The following is a 27,559-nucleotide window of genomic DNA, read 5'->3' as shown; positions in this document are numbered from 1 at the left end:
TCAGGAACAAGCTTGCATGCAAGGCCATCCTGATGCCAGAAAAAGGATTTGAACTTAGCTTTCAATGTCAATTTTCTAGTTTAACTCTTCAAACAGATAAATGACTTGATTAAAGTAGAAGCCAGTAAGAGATTTTTAAAAAGATGACATTTTAAGAAAAAAAAAAAGAGAGAGAGAGAGAGAGAGAGAGAAATAAATAAAAGGAGAAAAAAAAAAAAGAGCCATTTAGAAAATTACATTAAAATAAAGAGAAAATAATTCTATTGACATGCCAAAAATAAATAAATAAATAAATATTTGTTATTTGTAATTTGGCTAAATACCTGATTTGACTTTTCATGTTAAACATTTACTATTAACCTGGGCCAATTAAGATTGTGTTCATGGGAGTGGGGAGATCACCTTGTCACTGAGCAGCACAAAGAAAGTGCAGGGCATTTTGCAGTAGTGTGGTGCTCGTGCTACACACCTGTGTGTTCGGGTCCTAAGAAGAAACCAACTATATCTTGATCATTTTCATCAATGGCTGTTGCTGATTCAAAGGAAAGTGGCACTAGCAGAATCGAGAGCCACCCTCTTGTAATGAGCCCAGAGAAATAAAATTAAAATGAATTAGAGCAGAGCACATGAATGGCATTTGGACATTTTGTACATCAGCAAGAAACAGTGTGGTTCTGGTGGTTAATGTTTTAAAACAAATGTAACACTTCTGGGAAAAGGGGCATAAAGCCACTGTTCTAGGCAGTAAATCACAAACAGTGGGTTAGGCTGGGATTGTAGACACTGGGAGAATCTCCTGAGTCCCAGCTTTCCTGCAATGCTGACTGTTTAGGATGCTGGTTGTTCTTTCCTGCATTTCTGCTTTACTCCCTTTGTGGGGCTGTCCTTAGAAAGGGCACCAAGAGCTGAGAATGATCCAGGGAGAGAAAGGAGAAGCAAGCTCTTCTCCATGGATTTCCCAGAAACTCTCAAGAACATCCATTTTCTAGACCATGAGTTCCTCTGTGTGATAAGAGAAGGTGACCGTGGGCCCAATGCATCAGGCCCCGTACATCCCTTATCAGGGAGCTTTGACCTCCCATCGTCCCGGTGCCACTCCAGAGGCTTGAGTTCTTATGGAAGTCCCTTATCATATTCCTTTACCCCAGCCAATGCCACAGGTTCTTATAGAAAACACTGAAAGATGTGTTTAGATACCCGAATTGCTTCTTCATGTCAGCCAATTCACACTACAAGTGTGCTTTCAGCAGTGGGATAAAAGAAAACTACAGCAGGTGGTAGCAAAACTACTGGGAGAAGGCCTGAGCAAGTAGTCTGGCTTAACGGCATTTGCTTGGAAACAGCTATGCACAGTGTCATAATAGTCCAGATGGCGTGGTTGGCTTTCCTATTCCCAGAACAGAGAGAGGCGATATTCATCACCAGCTATGTTCATGGAAAAGCACCGAGACTCCTGTGCTGCAGGATGGGATCTTGCCCCTACATCCTCCCCTCAGGTTCCTCTCTGCCTGCAGTTTGGGCCTCAGCAGGCAGCCCTTACCTCCCCTTCTTGCTTATAGAATAACCATAAGCCATGTCCCTTCCTCCCTGGGAAGGTGTTGCACAGCCAGAGTCAGATTGGAAAACCTTCACCACCTGCATTCCCTTGCCACGCTTCCAGGGGCTCCGTGCCATTATGTGGGGCTGAGCCCACAGAGAGGGGAGCAGCAAGCATCACGTGCTTGAAGGGCATGTTTCCTTCTAGCTGGCAAAGGCTGAATCTTAGTTAAATGCCCTTTGGAAATTCAGAGTTAAACAAACATTTTTCTATGGGATGGCTTGCTTTGGAGTGTTCGATTCATCTCTTGCACAGGAGCTGAGGACACAGGCTGACCTAGTTTGGATAGCGGCTTCTCCCTCTCCAGAAAACTCCAATTCTCTTTTTTTTTTTTTTTTTTTTTTCCCCTTTGGTGTCTGCATGCTGATTATCTCCATGGTCTTCTTCTACCTGTCCTATTATATGATGTCTCTATCACTACTATTACTACAGTGACAGCACTAAATGGAAAAGCAACATTCAGCTCATTGGTAAAAAGAAGTGCCGAGGAAAATAGATGCTTTATTTTGAAAGAAATTCTTCTTTTCTCTCCTTGGTTAGCAGTGGATAAAAAATAAAAGAGAGAGAGAAAAAAAAATCATGTCAGTTGAAATATTAGGTTTCAGTTCTGAGCCTGTAATTTTGTGGCTGTTCTGGGATGTCTTACAGTGAAACAAGACTTTGAAATTAAAACTGGCTTCCAACTGCCCCCAAACTTATTTTTTGTTTATTGTAATGCCGTCAAACCTAGTATGGTTTTGGATGCCTTTATCAATTTTCCTCAAAATTAAAAAATACCACAAAATAAATCATGTTGTCACAAAAGCCTTTAATGTAACTAAAAACATATCCTCCGTGACATGAGCAACAAGAAAAGTTTTGCCCAGTTTCCCCAGCTATATCACCCCTTACTGAGCTCAGCACTGCATTGGTTTCCTTTCTGGTTTGTGCAGGTAGGGAACAAGAAGAGCAGATGGGAAGGCTAAGACACCTGACCAGGATGAGAAGAGGAACCTGCAGCCAAATTCGTAAGTGAACATGGGCTTTCTAAATGCACGCCCAGCAGAGAAACGGGCACTGGCCGTTCTCTTCCAGCTGTCAACATTTAGGAGCCACATGTGGCGTTAGTATCTCAAATAACATTCTGGGAGCCATTCGTGGAAGAGAGCACGAACAGCTTATTCCCTGCTCGTGTCTTCCTGGCTCCGATTTAGGCTCAAAGCCTCCCTCACCTCCACGCCACATGTTGGACGCTGCCCTCGACAGCTCTTTCTGGCTCCTCTCTCCACATGGGGTAGCACCTGGAGGTGGTCCATGGCCAGGCAAATTACAGACCACAGCAAGTACGAGTCCTCAGCCACTCCACCATGCCCCAGCAGGGCACATGACGGATTAAAAACTTATTCTTGTGACAAAGAATGTAATGACTAGAAAGTGGCACTGCATGAATCCATTCCTCTGACAAGCGTTGTAATGAAAAATACAGAAGGTTTCACTGTTGCTGTGTTAGCACTGCAGATCTGTCCTCCTTGTTCTTGTCAGAATTTATGGAGAGAAAGAAAATAACGCTCTCATCTTCTTCAGAGCAAGACAGATCTCTGGTTTGTTTTGCTATGAAGGAAATGTAAATACCTACAGATTTCCTGCAGAACTGTGCAAATGCTCCTGCAGAACTACTGAAAGCCACTGATATATTGGCAAGCCAAAGAAAAAGCAAACAAACTGCAAACAGAAGATATGTGGCATGCACCAAACCTACCTAAGAAGCACTGCTTGCCAGAGACCCACCTCTCTGATTGCCTTGTGATGCCATAAAATCATCTAACCCAGTGAGTGATGTAGTTTTTCCTTGTCAATGCTTGGATTGTGGAGCTGGCATCTCTCTTGCTTTCTGCAATGCCATTGCTTCACATCTCCATAGCTCACTGCAGACCACAAGCTGCAACTGCAGCTCAGTGCTCAGCCAGATCCTCTGCTGCCACCCGACCCCTTCCACCACACCAGCTGCAGCCACGCTGTCTGCTGATGATTTTCTCCGAGTTGTAGCAGGCCGAATTTCTGGCTGGAAGGACTATAACACTTACACTGCAGCAGTCGTGGAGGCTGAGACTACGAATGGCACTCCAGGGTGTAGTGAGGAGACTAGATATAGGAGAAAATAAAGACAGAAAGTGTGATGACGAGATGTGAATCCAGAATGAGGCAGCCATCCCACTCCTCCCATCTCTACGTCTTTCCTGAAACATACCCAGTTTTACATGTGATCCACAACATGTTGCACAGTATGCTGTAGAAATAGTGCCATGCAGTTGACTGTATGAGCTCCTACTCTTTCTTGTCAGTTTTCAAAAAAAGGCAGCTTGTTTTGCTATCTTTCAGAGTATTTGAAAGCTTTGTAAAAATGTGTCCATGCCTGCCCAAACACACACAGAAGCCTTGACTCTTCCATTTTAGGACTAAAAAAAAAAAAAAAAGTGGGGAGACCCTTCCTGGAGAACCTATTCTGAAGCTGTCTGAAAAGGGAACAATGTCAGGAAAAATTCAAATACTCATCTAAGAGCAGAGGTGTGTGTCGAAAACCCTTCTTTAGGAAGGACAGCGGACTTTCCACTCGCTGGTGGGAAGTTGGCTTGTTCACACTCTGTGATACCCCAGTTCTGCTTCAGGCTCAGACTTCTGTTAAGCTTTTGGAACAGCAGCTTTTTCTCTTCTGTTTTTCTGTTCTGCGTGATTATCTGTTTACTTTTCTGTTCCATTCCATTAAACTCCACAAGGCATTTGATCCTTTCAACATCCTGGATGGTATCCAATGCACCAAATTATATCAGGGAACATAGATCTCTTCCATTGCCTAGCACATCCTATTTCAACATTGCAAACTGAAATACACAATGCTGGAATTGCAAAACGTTGTAGTTCAAAGCTACTCAACAAGGTTTTGCACAAGTTTGACGTGAATTTGGCATGTGCTAACACACACTGCCACCAAAACTCAGGGTCAGGGATATCTCTTGTCAAGTCTGTAGGATTACTCCACCCTCCAGAATAAACCATCTCAGGGTTTCCAGGTGTTTATCACAGCTCACACCCCAGCAAAAGAAGAGCTATCTCTACTCATCAAGATCGTATTCCTCTGTGCTGCCAACCCTTCTGTCCCAAAAACACAATTGCCTTTGTCATTAGCCAAAGGTGAAAGGATGAGCTCATGTTTTGAGGGCCCCATTCAGAGATCACTTGTAGATTATATGAGAAATACTAGGAGATGCAGGTTGATCTTTAGCTTTGCTACCACCTCCCATGAAACCCTGGGGCTGGCACTTGTTTCATTACCTCAGTGGTAAATCAGGGCTGTAGATATCCCTGCTCCATTAAACCATCTAATGTTGGTTCCTAAAGCAGAGCCATCAAAAATCAGGGATGCGGCAGCATTCCTGCACATGTAGGCAAGAGCTGTCAGACAGGCAGACTACACACGAGTAGTGCCAGCATGTCCAGGATATGCCTCTGGTTACAGGTTGCCTAGCAGAAAGGGCTCCAATTTGCCTCAGCCCAGAGCAAGCTAGTTTCTGCAGGACCCCAGTGAAGTTCTAGGCATCAGTCCTTTAAAACAAAGGCTGAAGCAGAAGTGAGACAAGTGTAACGAGATGTTTCTGATAGTAAATCCTGGAGGAGAGCTTGGAGCGTGCTTCTGTTCCCCTGCCTCCTCTCTGCTTGTAGAGGGTCTCTGAAGCTGTCTTGCAGGTGTCATTCCAGCGTTGTCATCTTTTGACCTTGACAAAGATGCTTTGAGGCAGCAGCAAGAACAGGGGAAGAAGGAGAAGAAAGTGTTGCCCATTCTCAGTGCAGAGGTCCGTGTCTCACGCCAGCACCATTCCTTATCCATCAGTTCTTATGCTGTCTCCTCTGCCCTGAGCCTGGCTCTCTGAATGCTGATCAGTAGCTTTATTTAGCTGGAGCTATTTTCTTAATGAATAGAGGTCGGTGGGTAATCTAAACATTTTGGATGACTGCCCAAATGTCAAATGGATCTTTACCTGCTTCCCCCTCATTCATCACTCAAAGCCCTGTGAAGTTACCATTTTGCTTTCCTTTCTTTCCCCACTACAAAATACAAAAAAAAAATATTAATAAAACAGATTATTATATAGTACAGCTCCAGCAAGGATCAGCACAGGCAACCCACAGCTGGGGTGGAAGAAACTGAAATGCTAGACTTTGTCTGGGAGATGTCTTTGTTGTTCTTCCCATTGTGAGCTCTGCATGCACCTTTTCATTCAGAAATATCTGCTATAAAACAGTCAGGACAATACCTAAGCTGGAGAAACAGCAGGATAGACCATCTGCATCCATCTCTAACTGCTTGCAAGGCAAAGATGTGTGTGTATGTCAAGATGTGCTGGTGCAAAAGGGCTGTGGTGTGGCTGGAGATGAAAGATAATACCACTTCTCCAGCCTCATCTGGAACGCTGTTTGGGGGTCCCTAGTACACAACAGAAATAGACACACTGGAGAGAGGCAAGCAAAGGCCTCATTTGAACAACATGACCTAATGTTGAAATTGTCCCTGTCTTAAAAAAGGAATATATCGCATCCCATCCCACCTACTTCATTCTGTGAACCTATGAAACTCAGAGAAATTCTTCCCAATTGCTCTTGGCTTGTTGTTGCTGCTCTAGGCCTGTGAAAGGCCAAAAAACATATCCAGCAGATTATCAAACTCAACCCTACTTACTGTCTATCAACATTTACCACATGGCCCTCTGCCATGCCATCAAAGTGGTGCTGTGGCCATATCACCACCTTTAAAACACGGAACACCAGTCAGCCCACAACCCCCACATACACCTTTCAACCAAAACCAGTTAGGAACAGCAATCTTCTCCTGGAGTTCCTCCTTTGTGATTCACTAGCATGCTATTTTAGTGCCCCTTCCGTACATAGATTTCTGCAAAATTTTTTGATGACCAAACTCCAGACAGGACACAGGCACAGTTCTGTATAAGCACCAAATCTCTCATGGTAATTGTTTTTTCTCCAGGAGGCCACCAGCCTTGATGTCCCCCAAGACTCAGGACTTCTTTCTAGTCTCAACTCACATCCAAAACTACACAAAATGTTTGTGGCTAGATGAGCTGTGTGGCCAGCAGCAAGCACTGCCCTTCCTAGGTTTGTATTGAAACTCACATGTGGGACAGGTTGCCTAAATAGCTATCATCCACAGTTCAATGAACAAGGCAATTCATCATCTCCATTTCTAACTTCCCTTTTTAGACCCAAACCCATGAGTAAGAGTAACAGCTAAAGCAGGTTTCCAGTTTCTCCTAAGAACAAGGCCAGACTTCACAATGCTCGGACCCCATCTGCTGAGAAATGTGGAAACTCATCCCTGCCACACAACTTCCACTGACAGTTTACTTAGGGAGTTATCAAATCTACATAACCATATGAATACCAATCTACCTTTATTGTATATTGCTCTGTTCATGTATATTGATGAAAGCAGCGATGGAACAATACCAGGTAATGAATATATTGAACTGAGCAGTAGATATATCTGGAATGTATAACTAGATTCTGCTTTGACTATTCAATTTTTCTGCACAAGCGTGGGAGTGCTATATGCATTCACCATGTACAATAGAGCTAATACCAAGAACTGTCTGTTTGCAACATTTTTTACCTCAGGAGAATTTAAAAATTGAGTGAAGGGAAATGTACTTTTGTTTGTAGAGTGTCAGTTGAGTCCTTATGAATTTCAAAAGCTCAAACACAAGCAGGACCTGAAACATCATCATCTTCTACTTCTTTCTATAACTTGTTTGTTTCTTCAGAATTCAATTTTTTTCTTTATTCCTTTGTGTCTGTTGGTTTCCTCCACTGTTGCATCAGCAAGAGAGCTTTGAATGCACCAGTACGGAGCTCTGACAGCCAAACACTTGAACCATGATCCTTGTGGGATGCAAGTGCCAGGCAAGAAATATTTTGCTCCGTGTAAGTGAGTATCATAGAACCCTAGGATATCCTGAATAAGGGACCCTCAGGGATCAAGTCCAACCCCTGGCTCAACATAGGATCACCCCAAAATCAAACACCATGTCTGAGAGCACTGTCCAAATGTTGTTGAGCTCCAGCAAGCTCAGTGCCATGACTACTTTCCTGGGGAGCCTGACCATCCTCTGGGTGCAGAACCTTTCCCCAACCCCCAGCCTGACTCTCCCCTGTCCCAGCTCCATACCATTCCCTCAGGTCCTGTCACTGTCCCCAGAGAGCAGAGCTCAGTGCCTGCCCCTCCGCTCCCCTCGTGAGGGAGCTGCAGGCCGCCATCAGGCCTCCCCTCGGCCTGCTCTGGGCTGAACACACCAAGGGACCTCAGCTGCTCCTCATACATCTTGCCCTCTAGACCCTTCACCATCTTCATAGCCCTTCTTCGGAAACTCCCTAATAGTTTTAAGTCGTTATGGTGTGGCACCAAAAACTGCACACAGTACTCAAGGGTAGGCCTCCCCAGCGCAGAGCAGAGCAGGACAAACACTTCCCTTGACCAGCTAGCAATGCCATGCTTGGTGCATCCCAGGGCATGGTTGGCCCTTTTGGCTTCCGGGGCACACTGTTGACTCATACTCAACTTGCCATCAACCAGAACCCCCAGACCCCTTTGCACAGAGCTGCTCTCCTGGCTCTCACCCCCCAGTCTGTACATATAGCCAGGATTGTGCCATCCCAGGTGCAGAATCTGGCACTTGTTCCTGTTAATCTTCATGTGGTTGGTGATTGCCCAGCTATCAAGATCTCTCTGCAAGGCCTCTTTACCCTCAACAGAGTCAACAGCTCCTCCCAATTTACTGTTGCCTGCAAACTTATCTACAAGTCCTACATCCAAGTAATTTATGAAAGCATGAAAAAGAACTGGCCCTAAAATGGAGCCTTGGGGAACCCCACTAGTGACTGGCCACCAGCCCGATATAACCCCATTTACTGTAACACTTTGAGCCCAACCCATCAGTTCACACATTTCATTACATATTTGTCTACCTGTATGCTGGACATTTTGTTCAGAAGACTACTGTGAGAAACAGTATCAAAAGATTTTGTGAAAAACAAAAAGATTACTGACTTCCCTTGGTCAACTAGATAGGTGACCTTGTCATAAAAAAAAATTAAATTAGTTAAGCAGGACTTTTCCCTCCTGAACCCATGCTGACTGTGACCAATGACTGCATTGTCTTTCAGGTGTTTTTCGATAACTCCCAGAATAATCTTCAAAATTTTACCAGGCATTGAAATGAGACTAACAGACCTGTAATTACCAGGGTCTTCTTTCTTGCCTTTTTTGAAAACCAGGAGAGCATTTTCCTGCTTCCAGCTGACTGGGAGCTCTCCAGATTCCCAAGACCATTGAAAAATAATTGAAAGAGGTCTCACAAGGACATCAGCCAGTACCATGGGATTAAACCTGTCAGGCCCTATAGACTTGTATGCATCCAGCTAGAGCAGCTAATCCTGCACAAGTTCAAAGTTGACTGGGAATTTATCATTTCTGCAGTCATGGCCCTCCAACTCAGGGCTCCAGGGGTCCTAGGGCCCATCACTGATGTTGAAGACAGAGGTGAAGAAGGCATTAAACATCTCTTCTTTGTCTATGTCCCTGTTTGTGAGGTGATCATTCTTATCATGCTCTCTCTGCTCCTACTTTTTCTGCTATATTTAAACATATTTTTAAAAGCCTATTTTGTTGTCCCCTGCAGTGCTAGCCAGCTTCAACTCTAATTGATCTTTGGGGACACAAATTTTATCCCTACAATTGAAAATAGCATCTCTGCAGTCCTCCTATGTTGTCCAACCTCGCTTCCAGTGACCATACACTTATTTTTTCCACCTAAGCTGTAGAGAAAGATCCCTGCTCAGCCAAGCCAGACTTCTGTCCCACTTCTTTGACTTCTGACACGTTGGAATGTCTTGCTCCTGTGCTCAAGAAGCAGTACCTTAAATGAGGCCATCACTGATAGACCCCAATGCCTTCAAAAGTGGATTACCAGGGGATGTCAGCCCTCTCTTGTACAAGGCACATGGCAAAATAGGTCCCTGATCTTACAAGAACAGGTAGATTGGGAGTTGAGTATTTACATACGTCTAAAATTTGTGTTTTGTTTCTCCATGCTCTGCAGTGCACTAGCACACCAAGCAGTTGTCTCTTAATTCCCAGAGCTGTTCAAGGACAAATAAACTAATGACTGTGAAGTAGCTGAATGCTGCAAATTCCATAGCTAAAATAGCCCATGCTTGCAGAGGACTTTGAAATGCTCATTTTTATTTCCATGCATTTCTTCTAAGTGTTTTTACTCTTTAAGATAATGGCTATTCATCCCAACACTATTTTGTAAAAATCCAGTCATGAGAGACAATCTTCTTATCTCCTAGGATACATAGGTTTTGCGCGACAACAATAAAACCACAGAGAAATTTATTCTCTCAAAATCATCTCTTTCTGTGCATATATGTATGCATTTATGCATGTATAGAATATTTTTTTCACTAATGAAAAAAATGACAAAATTAGTTTAGAAATTCAGCATAATAACATTATATGGTTTTATGCAGATACAGAGATTTTTGGGTCCTGCTAATTTTGACTATCTGGGAGCAGTTTAAACTACCTGAAAACCTAGCCCCCAAAAAGTGGCATTTAATTTTCTAACTTAACTTCAGGCTACAAATGGGATTCTCTTGTTAGGTTATTCAATTTTATTTTAAAACAGTAGAAAAGTATTAATGAGTTAAATTTTTCAAAACTTATAGCTGCAAAAGCTTATTTTTCGAACAAGTAAGAGGAGGCAAGTTTGGTCTTCATGTTTTGCTCCTTAAAGGAAACAAAAAGACACAGGGAAATTAAGTTTTTTAGGATAAAGCTTGAAGTGAAGATTAGCAAACAGCAAATGCTGAACAAAATAAGCACAATCTGGCAATGGAACTGTCACATTTGCCTTCATAGTTCCTTTAAAGAAAAAAATAGATGTTTTTGCATCCTTATCTGCTTCTTCCCTGTCATATACGTGGTGTTTCATTGTGCCCAAAAGTTATACTTCTCAAAAGCCTGCCAAAATAACCTATTTCCCAAACTTCCACCAAGCTTTCTCTGACCTTGGAGCTGCTAAGTAATGGTGCTCTCAGTATTAAATAAATCTTCAATGTTTAGACACTTGAAGTAATACAGTTCACCATGGTTTTGTTGCAAAGCTTCAGACCACATGAGAATTTGCAAAGCCTCTGGTAACATACACCAGTTGAGTAGAGAGGGGAGTGTGGACACAGATGTCCACCAAGATGTGAGTGCATGATGTGTGAAGTAGAGACCATCTTTGCAGGCAACACAGTGATGAAAACAAGAATTTAACACCCCAGCACTGCAGACCGGGCTTGGAGGCACTTACATATTTTTAGAAATATGTAAGTTTGAATCTGAAACCTCTTCTCCAACAGGACTTCATTTCAAAAGGAATAGATAATTCAAAGTCGCATAGACTGCACTAAGAAGATTCCCCCAACATTTTTCTTCTCTGGTTTACCACTCATATGCAGCACATAAACAAACACATTGTGAAAACTTCTGGTCAAACCACTTCTGCTTTTAAAAACAATCAAATAAATTGTGAGCACACGCATATCCCCTCAACTTTCTATGACACTGCTGGAAGGTCACAAAGGTCTGACCATGCAAAATCAATCCAGGACTAGTGCGACTACCCACTTTTTCAGCACTGCTGCTAGGGGAACAATCATCACTGTGGCTGTTTTAGTTAATCTAGGCCCTTGTGATGCCAAGAGAAAAATGCAAATTAGCAAAGCCTCATTCAGAGGAAATTTATATCAATTTTCCCTCTCCATTGAGACCTGTGTGAGCAATTCTAGCTATGTGAAAAAGATGTTTGGCCGATAAACACTGTGAGAAGACAGGGGCCAAATGCAGCTGGCTCAGGCACCAGGTGAGATAGTGGCAATATGTTAGATAAAACAGACTAGCTGAAGTCCTTCCAGACTTTCACAGTGGTTGCACAGCTGCTGTATGTGAACACAGCAAGGAACAGACCCTATGTCAGAGTCACTTAAGCAGACAAAACACTTAAGAAAGGAGACATTAGCTACTGTGCATGTAAAGGGCTGCGTCAGATGTATGCAGGGAAGGAAGCCCATGCACAAAGGGATGTTCCCGAGTAGGGAAAGTCTCCAGATTTCCTCTCACATGACAGTAGATACAATATAAATACTGTTGACACCTAAGTATCTATATAGATGTAGTTTTCAGCACAAAACAACTTGGCTGGTGCAGGCCTCTATCAACAGAAAAGTTGTGTCTGTGGTAGTGATAGACAGATTTCAGGTACTTGGCTGGCTGAAGACAAGCATAAAGCTTTTACCAGCAGAGATGACTTGGATGGAGTTGAAAAAAAAAAAAGTCAGTCAAGGAATTATAATGCACCTGAAGCTCTGTTTCCTAAATTACTAAATTAGTCTTGGGTAAGTGGCCATGGGGGTGGCCACCCCAGTTTCAGCTTGGTGGTGTGTTTTCCCCTCACTTGTCCTCTAGCTGAACACTGACTCTGGTGTTTGCAGTGGCTGCCCAAGTTATGAGGTACGAGTCATTAATACTGGGCTCAACATCATCAGTATAATCTGTCTGACAGTAATTTAGGCCATGTTCATCATTGGTGAAGAGCAATCAGTCACAGGCAGGTTACGTCTCACCCTGCAGGCAGGGCGTCCTCTGCAGTCAAGCACCTTCCCTGTGTCCCTGCTCCTCAACTCCTTGTCACTTTGCCTGTTGGCTGAACTGGTCAAGCTGGGGAGGGCTCTGTGCTGACCTCCATCATGCTACTTCCAGCTGCCTCTAACTGGTGCAGGATTAGTCACCCACCACTCCTCAGACGTTAGAAGCACCTGCAGGGTATGAACCCTCCAACTGGTGTGTCTGAGGCCACCTCAGACAGGACCGACCCCTTCCATCTAATGTGCTTCTACCTCTGAAACTGGTTGGGCCTCTTAGAAGAGGACACCTCAGCATTCAAGTCTCACGGATCCTTGAGGTTTATGGAAATTGCCAATAACAAGATGAATGTTTTATGGCTCAGAATTGCTACTTCCACAGTAAGATGCCCAACTCTGAAGAAACCCAGTCCTGTGCATGGGTTTCTTAAACCACGTGTGATGTTGAATATCAAAAGCATTTGACTCCAGCACCAACACCTGCCCCAGCAGCACAGCTGCAAGATGTTGCTCTCCAATGTCTCCGCTGTGAGCCCTACTCCTTCCCTAGGCTGAATATCTGCAAATGTTGGCAGCCCGCTAGGAATGAGAAAGGGTTATTACAAACAAGACTATTCCAGTAAATAAGAAGGGCAAAAGCTGACCTCTTTTTGAGAAAAATAAAATAAAATATTTATTCTATAAGAGATAGCAATCACTGGTCAGTCTCCTGAGTGCATTTCCACCTCTCCCATAGAATCTCTTGCCCTTCCCTGCTAGAAAGATGAACATACCTGTCTGCCTTGCAGCATTACAGCTGGTCACAGGAGACTGCAAGCAGTGATGGTAAGGAGGGCGAGAAACAGCTCCACTGAACCAGCTGCACTCAGCATCAGCATCTGGGCTGCCACATTCAAGCACAACACCTATCTTTATCTTTTTCTCTGCTCAGGCATGGCCCAGGCTGAAGCAGTGCCAGAGCAGCCCTGGGAGGCATTATCCCAGTGCCTTTCTATGTAGCCTAGAGACTAATCCAAAAGAAGAGCATCACGAGTGGACAAAATAGGACATTGGAATAGGTCAGACTAACAAGTGATTTTTGAGAGAAAGCTGGAAAAAAAAAGAGGACATGGTTACTGCTGAATTTAAAGAAATCATCACAATAAAACAGGGGTATGCAGTCTTACCAAACCTCTCTATAGTGCTCATCAAAGCTGTCTGGCATCAGACAGAAGAGGCAGCCTGCATTGATCACGGTATTACATTCTATCACGCTGTGATCTTCCCTTTGCTGTCATATCACCCGGCAGGCAGGCAGGGAGCAGATTACCTGTGAGGCATTACAAAAGGTAATCTTTATTGACAGCTCTTAGAAGAGCAGGGTCTTGTTAAGGCGGGCTTCTCGGTGTCACTGTTAATGTGTTGGGTTTGGCTTTATTCTGGGCAGGTAATAAGGGTAAAGATGGCAAGAAGCTATATTTAATGTCATGGTTCTGAGCAAAGTCAGAGCCTTCATTATGTTTGGTGCTGGTTTACTCATTCTAGGAGACTAAGCATAGCTATAAACTGAAGAGTGGCCCCATGAATTGTTTTTATTGCAATAACTGCCTAGCATCCTCACCCCAGGCCAAAGCCCTCAAGTGCTATAAAACCACTGCTCTGAATTTGCTCTTCCTACAGAAGAGCTGAATTCAGTTCAGTTCCTCTCCATTTTTGGTGAGCATGAAACAGGTCAGGTCATGATTCCTCTGACTAGCTAAGCAAGTCTCCTGATGTGTCTGTTTGTCTTTCTGCATATCAGTTCATACATTATAGGACTAAAAGCTCATCTCCAGCTCCAGAGGAAGAGTGGCAGGTAGAGGACCCCAGATGATACCCTACCCCAGCTCTTGTGCCCTTCAGACTGCCTCTGATAGGAACCTTTGTTTCCCTGCACTTAAGCTCAGTTGGGAGTCTTGTTTCTGAGAAATGATTTCTTTCATTATCTCAGAGCATCACAGCTCACCCAGCATCCTTGGAGGGTGGTAATGTCTTGTCAGTGTTGCGAAATGGCAAGCAGGCTGAAATGGATAGGTAACATCAATCCAGGACAAAATTATAGAAATCTCCATACAGGGCTCATTCACTAAAAAATTAAAGATGGGAATACAACCAGGCCAATTAATCTGTTTTTATGAAAATAGGGCTTGTCAAACAAACCTGATTTTGCTCTGTGATGAGATTACAAATTTGGTTGATAAAGGGAACTGTCCAGAAGTAATAGGCTTAGATCTTTGGAGGGCTTTTGACTTAGTTTCAAATGACATTTGGTTTAAAAAAATAAAATAAAATTGTACTATATAGCATCAATAAAGCACTAAACAGATTAAGAACTGCCTACCTGACAGATATCAAGCAGTAAACAGTCAGGGGAAACCAACATTAAACAGGAATGGCTCTAGCGAGGTGGCCTGAGGAGCAAAAACATTCCCCGAATGGTTTGTTGCTTTCAGCTGTGCTCTGGAAGCCGATGCAGACAAAACTGGCAGGTGGTGCAGATACCAGCAGTTCAGCAGAGAGTGACTGCCTGAGAGGATGAGGCTGCCATGCAAATGAGTCTGGATTACAGAAAGAGCACAGCACTCTCACAGAGTCAGCCTGAACGTACGAAGTCGTGTGTCTAGCACGTCAAAACGCGTAAGACAGGGACTGTGCCCTGAAATGGGGGTTGCAATGGTCCAGGACTGAATGCGACCTCCCAGCAGGAGGATTTGGCAAAGAAATACAATCTACAGCAAGCATGTGGCATTTACTTTTCATGCCATGACAAGGAGACCAGTCCTGGGATACTATGCAGCTTTCTGGCATCTGGAGTTTAAGGAAGCACGGAAAATTCAAAGGCAGAGTGGAAAAGAGGTATCAAAACAATATTAGGGGGAGGGAGGGAAGTGCATTAGAGGCAAGGCTCAGAAATCATAAGCTAATGCTTTTCAGAAAGGAGGAGGCAAGGGGAGTAGATTAGGGGGAGTGAATACTTTCACAGGGAGAAAATGCTCTCTTGTAAACAGGCTCCTCAATCTCACACAAAAAGGCACAAGAAGCAGCAGCTTGAAGTGGATGGTAGGCAAATTCAAACGAGAAATTAGGCTTAAGCTCTTAATAGAGAAGAGCAGGCATGCAAAGAGGTTGGAACTAGCCAGGAGCCAGTCCTTGGATTTGGCCTGGCCTCTGTACAATAGGCACCCCAAAGTCCCTCTTCCACTGCCAAGTATTATGTTCCCAGTGTGACCATGGCTCTTAGCCCACTGCTGTACGGGACCATCAGGGCTCTGCACCATGCCCTGGTGGGCCCCAGTGAGCATTAAATGTCGTGGATGTCTCCCATGGGAGGCTGGGGAACTTCAGCTTCCACAGATCCGACACGCTACAATTGCAGGGACACAGTAGCCGATAAATCAGTCCTTGCAAAGTCTACACAGCATGCTGCTGAGAGCTTTGTGGCAGGACCTCACCCACACCCTCACCATATACACCCTGATTTCATCTGAGCTTTGCCCTGTCCATCCACAACCCATCTCCTCTGGGCTGACACAGGTCTGTAACCATACGGAGTCTGCAGATCAGACCCAGCCTCTCACGCACAGCTCCTGGCTGCTTATGGGGAACACCCAGAGATGTCACCCAGAATGTCTCAGTGATATTCAAGCCTCAGCAGTGCCCTGTGTCACACAGGCAGGACTGGGGATAATGGGCTACATGCTACATCTCTCTAATTTGCAGCATCGTAACTGTTCTAATTTGCAATTTTCCCCAAATGAGACACTCGCTTGTCAATTGTCTGCTACCAATTACAAGATGGGCAGTATATGCCTTGGAAATGCAGCATCAACCTCTATTGGGATCGTTAAAAGAAAGCGTTGTAATCTCATCCAGCCATTTTAGGTGCTTAACAAACCAAAAAGGGCAGACTTTCCTTAAGAAAAGCAGCAAGAAGATGCCAAATGTTTCCTTTAAACCCAGTGGATCTTTCCAAGGTGAGTTTAACAGTTATCTTGGGACTGCCAGACTGAATTGCTTTGAAAATTTTGTTCCTTTGTTTTTGTTGCTTTTTAAAGGAAAAAAAAAAAAAAAAAAAGATAAAATAAGAAATACAGTAAGGAAAGGGAAGAAAAATAGCATCCTATAGTCCTTCAGTAAGAAAGTTGAAACTCTTTGCCAAAATGCACGCAGGAAGCTTTCAGTAGCATGCACTCCAGCATCACAAGCTTAGCCTCAGCAAATTACAAAGTGACCCTTATCTGACACTATCCTGTAGTTCAACTTTTTGGCCTCACTTCGCCAACGTACTCTTCATATCTATGTGCCCATAGGAAGCATTTTCACTGCCTCAAGGTCATGAGGAGAGTGGAAAGATGATCTTTGTGCTGCAGGTAGCACAACAGGCTGTAGGGCAGGCAGAGTGGTGAGTGTTTGGGTCATCTTCCAACACAGAGCCACTCTGTTTTGATTTTTTGGGATGGTGTTGCCCCTGCCTGCTGCACAGAAGCTCATCTTTGAGGAGACAGCCCTCTTTCCAAAGGGAGTACCCAACCATGGAGACCGTCCTCTCCTTTTCCAGCTGCTGTACAGAACATGCCTTTAGGGTCCTCAAAAGTGAGGTGGATCTTCCCCTCTACCAGGTAGACCTCACTGTTCCTGGACCCTTGTCCCATCAGAGAAGATGATATAAGTGAAATTAGGGGCTCTGTGCTACTCTGTACAGATCCTTTATAGAGTACCATTCCCACTGTGTCAGCTGCTCCCCCAACAACCTGCAGGTCAGTGTGGCTGTAACACCACAATCCCTCTCCTTTTGGTCCCAACAGCTGCAACACAGACAAGGCAACCAAAGATGGATGAGATCTACAGTAGCACAAGCAATCTCTGCTGCAAATTTGCCCAATAATCAAAATGACTTAGAGCAGCCCTAAAGAGGCTGAAATAAAAGCAGCGCATGTGAAAAGAAAACTAGTCACTGTATGGCCAAGTGGTCGTTCCTTTTCACATATTTTGGATTTAACATTCTTGTCATAGAGCTGTACAACAGGAAAGTTGAAAGAGCAGAGGAACTTTACTACCAAGATGACTGCACGCAAGTTTTTGGAGCTCTTCTTACAAGCACAGCCAGGGCCAAGGCTCTCAGGAAGATTTGTTGCTTGGTCCTTTCTCATCAACTGTCTGTTTGGGACCAAGTTGTCTCCCATCCACATCTTTGTCTCATTTTCCCTTCAGCATTCCCACTGCAATGAGCATTACTCATGCAGGCCATGTTTTCCAGCAGATACCAAACAGTTACGGTATCAAGCAAGGCTAAATTGCACTAGGATGTGCGGAAACAAGCACGCTCACTGCCCCACTCTAAGTATCAAGTGCCACATCTTCATTATAATCAGGCCTTCATTGTTGGTGAACAATGAACTCATCACACTGGGGCATGTGTGGAAAATCTCTCTCAACTATGTGGGAGATCAAGTAAGAGGCTTTATTAAAAAAAAAAAAAAGCTGACAGTTACACTATCCCCATCCACATGTCTTACAGACTGAGATGCAACAGGGCCATCTTTCATCTTTGGCCAAGGACAGTGAAGTCCATACACCCAAACCTGGCACACCAGCATGGTGGGAGACAGAGCTGGGCTCTCATCCACTCCTGTAAGATTGGACACCACATGAAACTGAGAAAAAAACACCACAAGAGTGCCAGCCTTCCCAAAGATTCAGGGGGGAATTTCTTCAAGACTGGGCAGGCAACAGGGCTTTCCTGCAGGAGTTGTCTGGGGGGAAGCAGACAAATTAAATCCTACATCATATGATATGGAAAAGCCCTCTGTGGAGCTAGCCAGGATTTCTCCCTCTGCACACAGAGCTATACCTAAATGTTCCTCCTCATTACGGGGCAGCAGGGTTGAAACAACTGTATGATGTGGCAAGCTCTGACTATATGTTTGTAACATGAAGCATCACTTTTAGAGAGCGCCCAAAGGAGGGCAACTAAAATGGTAAAGAGTCTAAAGAGGAAGTGTGTGGAGCATGGAGAAATGTGAGGAGCAGCTGAAGTCACTTGGATTGCTCAGCCCAGAGCAGAGCAGGCTGAGGGGAGGCCTCATGGCGGCCTGCAGCTCCCTCACGAGGGGAGCGGAGGGGCAGGCGCTGAGCTCTGCTCTCTGGGGACAGCAACAGGACCCGAGGGAACGGCATGGAGCTGGGACAGGGGAGGGTCAGGCTGGGGGTTAGGGAAAGGGTCTGCACCCAGAGGTGCTTGGGCACTGGGACAGGCTCCCCAGGGAAGTGGCCAAGGCCCCCAGCCTGATGGAGTTCAGGAAGCATTTCAACAAAGCAGTCAGACATAGGGTCTGATTTTTTTGGGTCGTCCTTTGGAGATCCAAGAGTTGGACTCGATGATCCTTGTGGATCCCTTACAACTTGGATATTCTATGACCCTATGAGATCTTCTCTCAGAAACCTAAAAAGTGCTCACAACACAGAGACTAGATGTTTCCCCCTACTTCCAAAAATCTAATAAAAAAGAAGTCAAAACCATTTTGGTGAAATTTTTGAACTATCACTGTAACCCGGGTCTATTCTTATTTTACTCATTTTCTTGCTCAATCTTAAATCAGCTAAAAATCTTCCCATTAGAAAAAAAAAGCTTTAGAAATACATTGGAAGTAAAAATACTCCATCTTAATAGGAAAATAAGAAAGAGGAAAATGATTTTTCTTTGCTTAATTCAGCCATCTATAGCTGTGAAATATAGCATGCATGAAAATCTTAAACCACTGTATGGTTTAGCATACTTAATAGGCAGCAGCAGTAGAATCTGCTGCAGGCTAGGATGGTTTTTTTTTCAATGTCTCAAGGAAAAGCAACCTGAAACCATGATAAATACCTTTGAATTACAGCATCTTTTTAATGCATACTTCTCTTGCAAGCAGGTTGTATTTATGAAACATGAATAAAATGCACATTTCAAACAACCTCCACGTTTCAGTTATTGAAATTGAGCATGATTACTTGTGAAAAGACACCGCAAATCTTCCTTGGATGTTTGTCGGTCGATTGGCCTGAGAGTCAGCCCCAATTTCCCTGTTTGAAAGTGATTTATAGGATGCTCATAGAAGCTAAAGAAAGCAGAGTGCTAATTAAGTGTCTTTAGCTGTCTGAACATCAGGTACGACTCAAAGCAACTGCACTGCAGACTTTTCCCCTGCAATGGCCCACTAACACCTCCTGAAGGCTCCGGATTCAGCCAAGCTGAAAAACATATTTCTGCCTTTTGTGTTGTTCTTACCCGGCTGAGGTGGCAGGGGCTGTGTAAAACTGTTGCATCTGTAAAACTGAGTGATGCTCGTCTACAAGCACAGAGGGCTACAATTGCTCCTGAGCCATCACAGATAGATTTCCCCTGCCAGAAACAAACAGGATCTCTATAGGTCTGAATTGTTATTAACAATGCAGGGAAGTCTCATTGTGCACCATAAGGGCTCATTTGATCATGATGAAGATAGTGATAAAAGGGAGCACAGAGGCTTCTGAGTTCAGCGTGAATGCTGCCTTCAAATCAATGGAGAGAAAAAGGAGGCAGAGACATGGCTGCGTGCACGCATGCAGACCCTTCAGAAAAAGGGGAAGAAATTAAGTTCTAAGAGAAAAATGCTAGAAGGCACTTAGCAAGGGTGCCTGTGCTGGGGGGTTATTTACACCATTTCTTTCTCTCAATGAACAAGTTCTGAGTAAGGCGAAGGCAAAAACTCCCTGGAGAATTTCATTCATAGTATATTTTGAAGACTAAAAAAAGGAAGGCAGAGAAGACCAGACCTGCCGGAAAGAGACATCTTCATCCATGTTTAAATTATTGAATCACATTCTTCAGAGTAAGCTCTCTCTCAAAAAAAAAAAAAAAGTGTAAAAGTACAAACCAGAAAATCCAGACATGGAGGAGGATGCAAGCCTCTCATGCTGTACTCTTATCCACAACCAACACACTGCAGTATTACACAGGATTTGAAATCCAGATAAACCCAGACAACAGTGAGGTCATCAAGCAGCTCACCCGCTCTTCTGACATTTCATATGGGGTTAAAATAAATCTGAAGATGATTGCATGCTGACTTGATCAAAATTGCCATAGCCCTTTTAGAGATCAGGGTAAATTCAGACAAACTTGGATTTGCCCATCAAATCAAAACTAAATGTTTTTTTATGTATGGCATAAATTACTCTCCACAAACAAGTCTGCCATCTCATGACCAAATCTGTGTTTGCTGATTTTGCTTCTCTTTTTTTTTTTTTTAAAAAAAAAGTGTTTTGTTAAAGTAGGCTTGCCTACTTTAGTACTTAAGTACACTTTAAAAAAAGTCTTTTTTTTTTTTAAAAAAAAAAAAGTCCTAGATGTTGAAGTCTACTGACACCAGGATGTCGACTTTCTGTTCTTCTAGGTATGTGTCTAACTGTGATGGAGAATAAACAAATCAAAAGTATGAACTGAAGGACTTAAAAAAATAAAAATTAGAAACATCAGGTTAAACTGTTCCCAAATGTAGAGGCTTATGATTCACTGAAACTCAAGCACAGCCCATCCCAACAAGCAGAAAGTCAGGCAAGTCTGGAGGCCTGCATGGATAACAAGGAGCTCTTAGCAAAACTCAGACATAGAGAGGGAGTGTACAGAAGTTGGAAGCAGAAAGAAGTAACCTAGGAGGAATATGGAAACACTGTCTGAATGTACAGAGATGAACTCAGGAAAGCCAAAGACCACCTGGAATTGAATCTGGTGAGGGGTATCGAATACAACAAGAAGGGCTTCTACAAGGACATACCCAGGGAACTACAGGCTGTTCAGCCTCACCTCGCAGATGCTCCAGATACCACTCCAGATTTCCTTTCAGTCCGTGGAGAGGACCACACATGAGCATGTAACACCTTGCAGCTCCTGGAGGGTGGACAAACATATAATAAGCAGTTCCTGACACACATTTCTTGGGAGAGGGAATAAGAAAGACCAAGGACAGGAGTCTGAACCAGAACACATGTAAGGTGGAGTGGCTCTGGATTTGAGTGATCTAGGTGGAAGAAAAGGGAGACCAGCCTAGGTCCTAAAATGTCCCTCTCTTAAAGGGTTTGAGACATTACTAGTTAAGGTAACAGAAATGGAGCACCTTGGTCATTTTATCATCTGGCATGGGGCAGGAATTGACTAATTAATCTGTTTGGTTTTTAAAGTTTTTCTTTATCAATTCACTAAGAAAAAAAAAATGAAACTAACAAAAATATCAAGGCAGTTGCTTAAGTGAATCCAACAAATACAACTGCCAGCTTCAGCATAAAATTATGCAAATGTCAAAATACCAACAGAGCGTCAATTGGCTCATATACACAGAATTTTAGAACAGTTTAGGTTGGAAAGGACCTCCAGAAATCAAGCCCATTCCTCTGCTCAAAACTGGTCTAATCAGATCTAGTGATGCTTGTCAACTCCTCATGCATCTGCATTAGCTTTTAGGTTTTCTACAGCATTTTCTACCCTCTGATTTCTAAGTCCATTACCAAGGGGATGAAAGACACTATCACTATTATTCACAAGACGAAGCTTTGATGTATCATCTTAATATCAGGATGTTATGGACCAGCTTTCCAAGATGACTAGTGAATGTAGGATGTATCTCAGCCTGTCCAGGGAGATGGAGAAGATAGTTATCTACAACAGCAGAGCATTGGATAGAATTACACCAATGATGTTTTCCAGTCCTACACCTTTTATATACTTATCATTGAGTCATGACATGACACTCAGTGTGAGACCAAACCCTCCTGGTGAACAGAGAAAACAAGGAGGAAGAAAATTCAGATGTGAACTTTCTGTTTCATCAGGGCATCTCTCCTGAGCATTGTAAACCATGCAGTGGGGTTCCAGAGCAGAAGTGTGTGAGACAGGACCAACCAGTGCTGTGATCACACGCAGCAACTCAAACTCCACCTGCTCCAGAAGAAAAGGTCATTAGCTAGTGTTGTTAAGGTTGTTAATGAGCTATTTACTTTGGTTGGGAATATGCCAGCCAACCTCAAAGACAGACCACAAAGACCACAAAATGAATGAAATAATAAGGAAAACAACGACCCAGTTATTTCACTTTTCCAATTGACAATGTCTTACAAACCTCAACAGAAGCAGAAAGGAGATAGAGGAGAGCAAAGAGCTCATCAAGAAATATTTGTCTTCACAGAATTACAGTTGTCAGCAAAAATTTAGACCTCCCCCAAATAAATTTTTGACTACAGAAGAAACAAATAGAAATTTAAATAAATGAATAAATAATGCTGCTACAAAAACTCCAGGCAAAATATTTCTCATCCAGTCCTATGGAATATCAGATAGGAACAAAGTAGTACTTTTAGACTGTAACAGATCCTCCATCTATATTTCCAGATGGAGGTTAAAGCAGAAAGAATGGTTCACAAAAGAGCAAAAAAAAAGCCCTTCAGCATTCTGGAAAATATGCTTTATGTATGAAAAATGTAGACCAAGCTTCTAGTACAGGTAAGAGCTAAGAGTTTATTTTACTATGGGTTATAAAAGTTACTAAGTATGAGCTTTTCCATCTCAAAAAAAAAAAAAATAAAATAAAAATGCAGATACAGTTCAACACTGAAAGCTGAAAATATCTAACAGTGAAGTAAATCAATCACTGGACAACTTGTTTCAGGACACAGTAGAATCAGCATCACTTGAGGTCTACAGCCAACCTGCTAAAAATGCATCCTAGCTAAATCAGAAGCTATGGGACTGATACAGAAATTGCTGGGTGAAATTTCAAGGCTTGAATTGTTTTGGAAGGGAGGGCAGTTTCATAATAACCCCTTCCAGCCTTAAGATCTTTGAGTAATATAGTTACCTCTGCTTTCATTTTGCAGGAGCCATTGCCTTGCATGCAGGTCCCCAGAACTCCACTGGATGTAAGTTAAGTAAGTGAGTTTACCAGCTGAGGAGACAGCTCACAGGATGGAAATTTACAGAAACGAAACAAATTAACAGCTTCCCAAGCTCAGCAGTATTCATCTGACTCTTCTGCTCTGAGTGTGCTGAGAACACTCGCACTTTTATGGCTGTAATTATGCAGCCCTGTTCATTGCTTCACTGCCTAGCCCAAGGTTTATAGAGCAACACGAAATTTTAGGTTGTTAATTCTGGCTGTTAGTTACTGCTTTCATTTCATCTTATCACAATCACAACTGATGTTTATATTTACTAAATGCTTTATGAGCACTTCACGGTACTTTTTTGGGCACAATTTCAATCCACCGGCGTTACAACCAAACCATCATCTTTCTTGCTTGGAAGGACCCCAGAAAACTTCTCAAAAACATATTTTGGAGCCACAAGCTGGGGAGATAAACTTAGATTCCTCATCCCTCAAGCTAGCTTTGTTGGGCAAGAAAATGCATTTTACCGTCTTTCATACCTTCCAGTGTCTCTGACACTTCCTTCAGATCCAACACGGGGACCTTTTCCTTTCACCTAGAAGTTTTGCAAGGTGATCCTCAAGGCATCCGGAACTGCTTCATCATTGCTTTGCAAATGGACACTTATCTTTAAATATCATGTGGTGATTGTATTGCAAACATGCATTACTGTTACATTACCAGCTGCCTCTGATTTATCACATTTATTCCAGATCCATAATGGGCTCAGATTTATGCTTTTATCTATTTTTATAGCTTAAAGAGACCAGCGCAGGTTTCATTTTGCTCCTTTCCTGCTCTTCAACTGCAAGGCACTTCTTTGCTTGCTTACAAGCAGAAGCCTCTATCAAACAATCAAAATCTACCTTGCTACACAAGAAACAACAGAAGAAACAGCAACAGACACTCTCAAACAAAATTTTGACTTTACTAACTACACTGTATGGCACAGAAAATAGTACTTTTTTACACTGAGTAAATACTTCTGTAAAGAGTTAAAAAAATGAAAGCTCCTAATCACTGCCACCCCACAGGCTAATGCTTCTATGTTCAGACTTGGAAGCCCTCTTAAATAACTAGACTATTAGTAGAATTATTACCTTTAAAATAGCAGTTATTTTTTTTTATGTAGAAATCCTTACACTTCTAAACTCAAAAGAAACCCAGCAGCAAGCCAGGTAGGGTCTTCATAATCATCCTCTTCCCTGCTTGTTCTGACATCCCCAGGGTCTCAGCTGGAACTTGATCCATGAAGGCTCTGAGGAATGGATAGAATTTCAGGTGAGAATGTGGGAGGAGCGGGAAGACCAATGGTCAAATTCAGTTCTTCACACTAGCCTTTGCGTGTCCTCAGGAAAGAGTACACATGCCAACTTCTTCCTGGTTGGAATTGTCCTATATCCTCCCCTTCCACTGACACCAACTTTCTCTTCCTCTGCTGATTACAATGTTGGGTTTTGGAGGAATACCAGCATCTTAGCTAGCAGTGTGTCAGAAAAATGTTGCTTCGGAGGCATGGGAGGAATGGTGACCTGTCACTGAGTTGTGCATTCATTAGATTTTAGCTAGTAATGCAAAAGAAAAAACATAAACCAACAGAGACACAAGCCCCTTTCTGGTTGAAGTAGAGCTCTGCTGAGTAAGGAGTATCTTAGGGCTGCACCTCTCTGACAACATTGTGCAAAATCAGTTCAGGGAAAAACTGCAAAGTTATCCATCTCACACCACTACAGCTCAACTGGCTGCCCTTGATAAGCATAGGCTATGGTTAATAGACTCCTTTTTATTAAAGTATTGGAAATTTGTCTTCATTGCACTCCCAGGATGGAGAATACCTTGATCTCGGTTTCTCCTCTGGCTTTAAACACGTCAGCATCTATTTTCAAGCACAGTTTGCTTCCCTTTTCCCTAGTGATTTCTCACTTGAGAAACACTAAATGCCTCCCTATTCTGCTCTCTCCATCAGCTGAATCTTTTTTATATTAGCATCCATCATTTCTCCCATTTGCTAGGGTTCAAAGTCAAAAGGCTCACTGCCTGCTGGGGAATGGAGCACATTTGTTGTTTTTTCTCTCTGAGAAACATGAGGGCAGCAGCACTGGGGCCCAGGCTCAGCCCAGGATCCTGCTTGTCCCATTTGTTGTACACGCTGCCCTCTTGCACTGTTGGGCAGTGACTCTGAACGCCGCTGCTGAGCTCCCCACATCTGTGGTGATTTGTGGGCACCTGTGGCTGCTGAGCACATACAGAGAACACCACAACCTGTCTGGCCCATTCCCAGGCATCAGGAGAGAGGCAGCAGCAAGAAGTCCTTGTTTGTGCCAGGCAATGCTAAATCACAAAGACTGTGTTAGCACAGAAAGCACCTCCAAGCCCAGCATAAATTCAACACTATTTTGCATGGCTGGTCTCCAGGACCCATGAGTTTCTCAGTGACACCATGCATAATCCTGAACAAGTCTCACCTCTACTCCTGGTTCAGGGTTAACATCTATCCCCCAAAAGTAGAAAATGTACTCACGTAGGATCCCAGATGGGCCACGAGCCTCATATTTGTGACAAGGCTTGCCTACTTTAACAAAACAGACACATTTTAAACACGCAAAACCTCACATTTTGAGCACACAACACCCACAACGGGATTACTTGGTACTGTCAGACCATTGCACATCTACTGTGCCCCACTGACTCACCTTTTTCATACCACCCACTACCACTCAATTTGGCTCAATTAAGCCCAGGAGAACCCTTCTGATCCAGGTTGCAGTGTCCCAGGCCATACAAGCCATGCCCACAGGTGTTTTGCCTGTTCCCCATTAAGATAGCAGCTGGCCTGCTTTCCTAGAGCATGGGGTATTTATAAGTCTGAGTAGGGAAGACTTCAGTGGCCTGTTATTTTACACATCTGGGGCTTTGTAAGATTCCAGGCTGAAAGCTGATTGCCTCCAATCACCCCAGACATCTATTATTGGCCCGTAAAAGCACACAGTGCACCGCCCCGGAGTTGCTAATAGCAGCTCAATTACGAAGGAATTTGCACTGGAAGCAGAGAATCAATCTCATTCTTATGTGCGCCTCCACCCCAAAATTAAAGCACTTACCCATGGAGCCCAGAATACATTTTCTGACACAGTCTATTCACTGGCACCTTATGGAAAAACAGAGAAGTGGCCTCTTTTGGATGTTTCATTTGAATTAAGCATTCCCTTGCTCCTGCGTAGAACGAGCTGGGATATGGGGAGCAGCCACTTGGAGCAGGATCGTTTTAAGCGCATCAGATGGAGGAGGGTGTTGCCCCACTCAGTGAGCTGCACAGCCCCAGCTGTAATGTGCTGGGTGGAGGAAACGTAACCAGCTGATGAGCTCTGCAGCTGCCGAGAAAGGCCACCCTGAAGCACAACCAGTTGCTCCCACTCCAGCTTCTGCTTGCTGTCACCACGGATGGGACTGGTGACTGCAAGTGTGGGCAGTGGGCACGAGGCATCCACAGGACGCAGGGAAGAAAAAGTGAACAGAAACGCCAGTGTCAAAAGGGTAGCAGTAACAAGGAAGAAGAGAGTGGCAGTGAAAAGCAAGATGAAGTTTTTGCTGGGTCACAGCGCTGTAATTCACTTTTTGAGCGGGCATACAAAAGATACACTGACCAGCTGCTCCTCTCCATTCTTCCTCACAGCAGCAACAACAAGGGCCAGGGCAGCGTATTATTTCTGTAACCTTCCCTCCCCAAAAAAAAATGAGGTGAGGGAAAGGTGTCACACACTAGAAATATCCTTGGGGAAAGGGCAGTTTTGATAACGCAGCTACCCTGCGCCGTCCCCATTCCTCCTCCCCTTCCATCCTTTACTTTCCCATTTGGGATTGTTTTGAAATCAAAATGAAGCCTCTCTTTTAATTGAGAAAAAAAGAGAGAGAGAGATACAGTGAGAGAGATCAATGGGCAATCCCATAGCTAATTAATTTGGGGAGATTCAGATGACAGCTGCAAGGATCCTCCACATTTCATGTTGTCGCCAGCATCGAGCTTTCAGAACCTTCAGTGCCTTTTCTCGCTGTTTTATTTCCTACTTCTAAACAGAGCTTTGATTACCTAAAAGCAATAGCTCAGAACAAATATTATCACCTGTACTCAGCTGGACCGAGCAATCCCTGGCTTCATTTCAAGGTGATGGGGAGTCCCCAAATAGCTCAGAGGGGGACTGAAGAGCTCTTCACTTTCTCCAGTGCTCATGCATGCACCTAACTGTGTATAATAAATTGTTCAATTTTATA

The 27,559-nt window shown here is 43.5% G+C and overlaps 1 long non-coding RNA gene across 1 annotated transcript; it reads right to left on the bottom strand.

Moving 5' to 3' along the window:
* Positions 1 to 366: 366 nt before the first annotated feature.
* On the bottom strand, positions 367 to 26,308 carry LOC137853422 (uncharacterized). The gene is made up of 4 exons (XR_011094497.1): positions 25,984 to 26,308; positions 13,501 to 13,643; positions 13,108 to 13,423; positions 367 to 3,718 (listed from the first exon to the last, which is right to left on the bottom strand). It is a non-coding gene; the product is annotated as an uncharacterized lncRNA (long non-coding RNA).
* Between the last annotated feature and the right edge of the window lie 1,251 nt (positions 26,309 to 27,559).

The sequence above is a fragment of the Anas acuta genome, chromosome 3, assembly GCF_963932015.1.
Source record: "Anas acuta chromosome 3, bAnaAcu1.1, whole genome shotgun sequence".
Classification (NCBI taxonomy): Eukaryota; Metazoa; Chordata; class Aves; order Anseriformes; family Anatidae; genus Anas; species Anas acuta.
The sequence above is the reverse complement of the archived record's forward strand: the minus strand, read 5'-3'. Positions and strand labels throughout refer to the sequence as shown.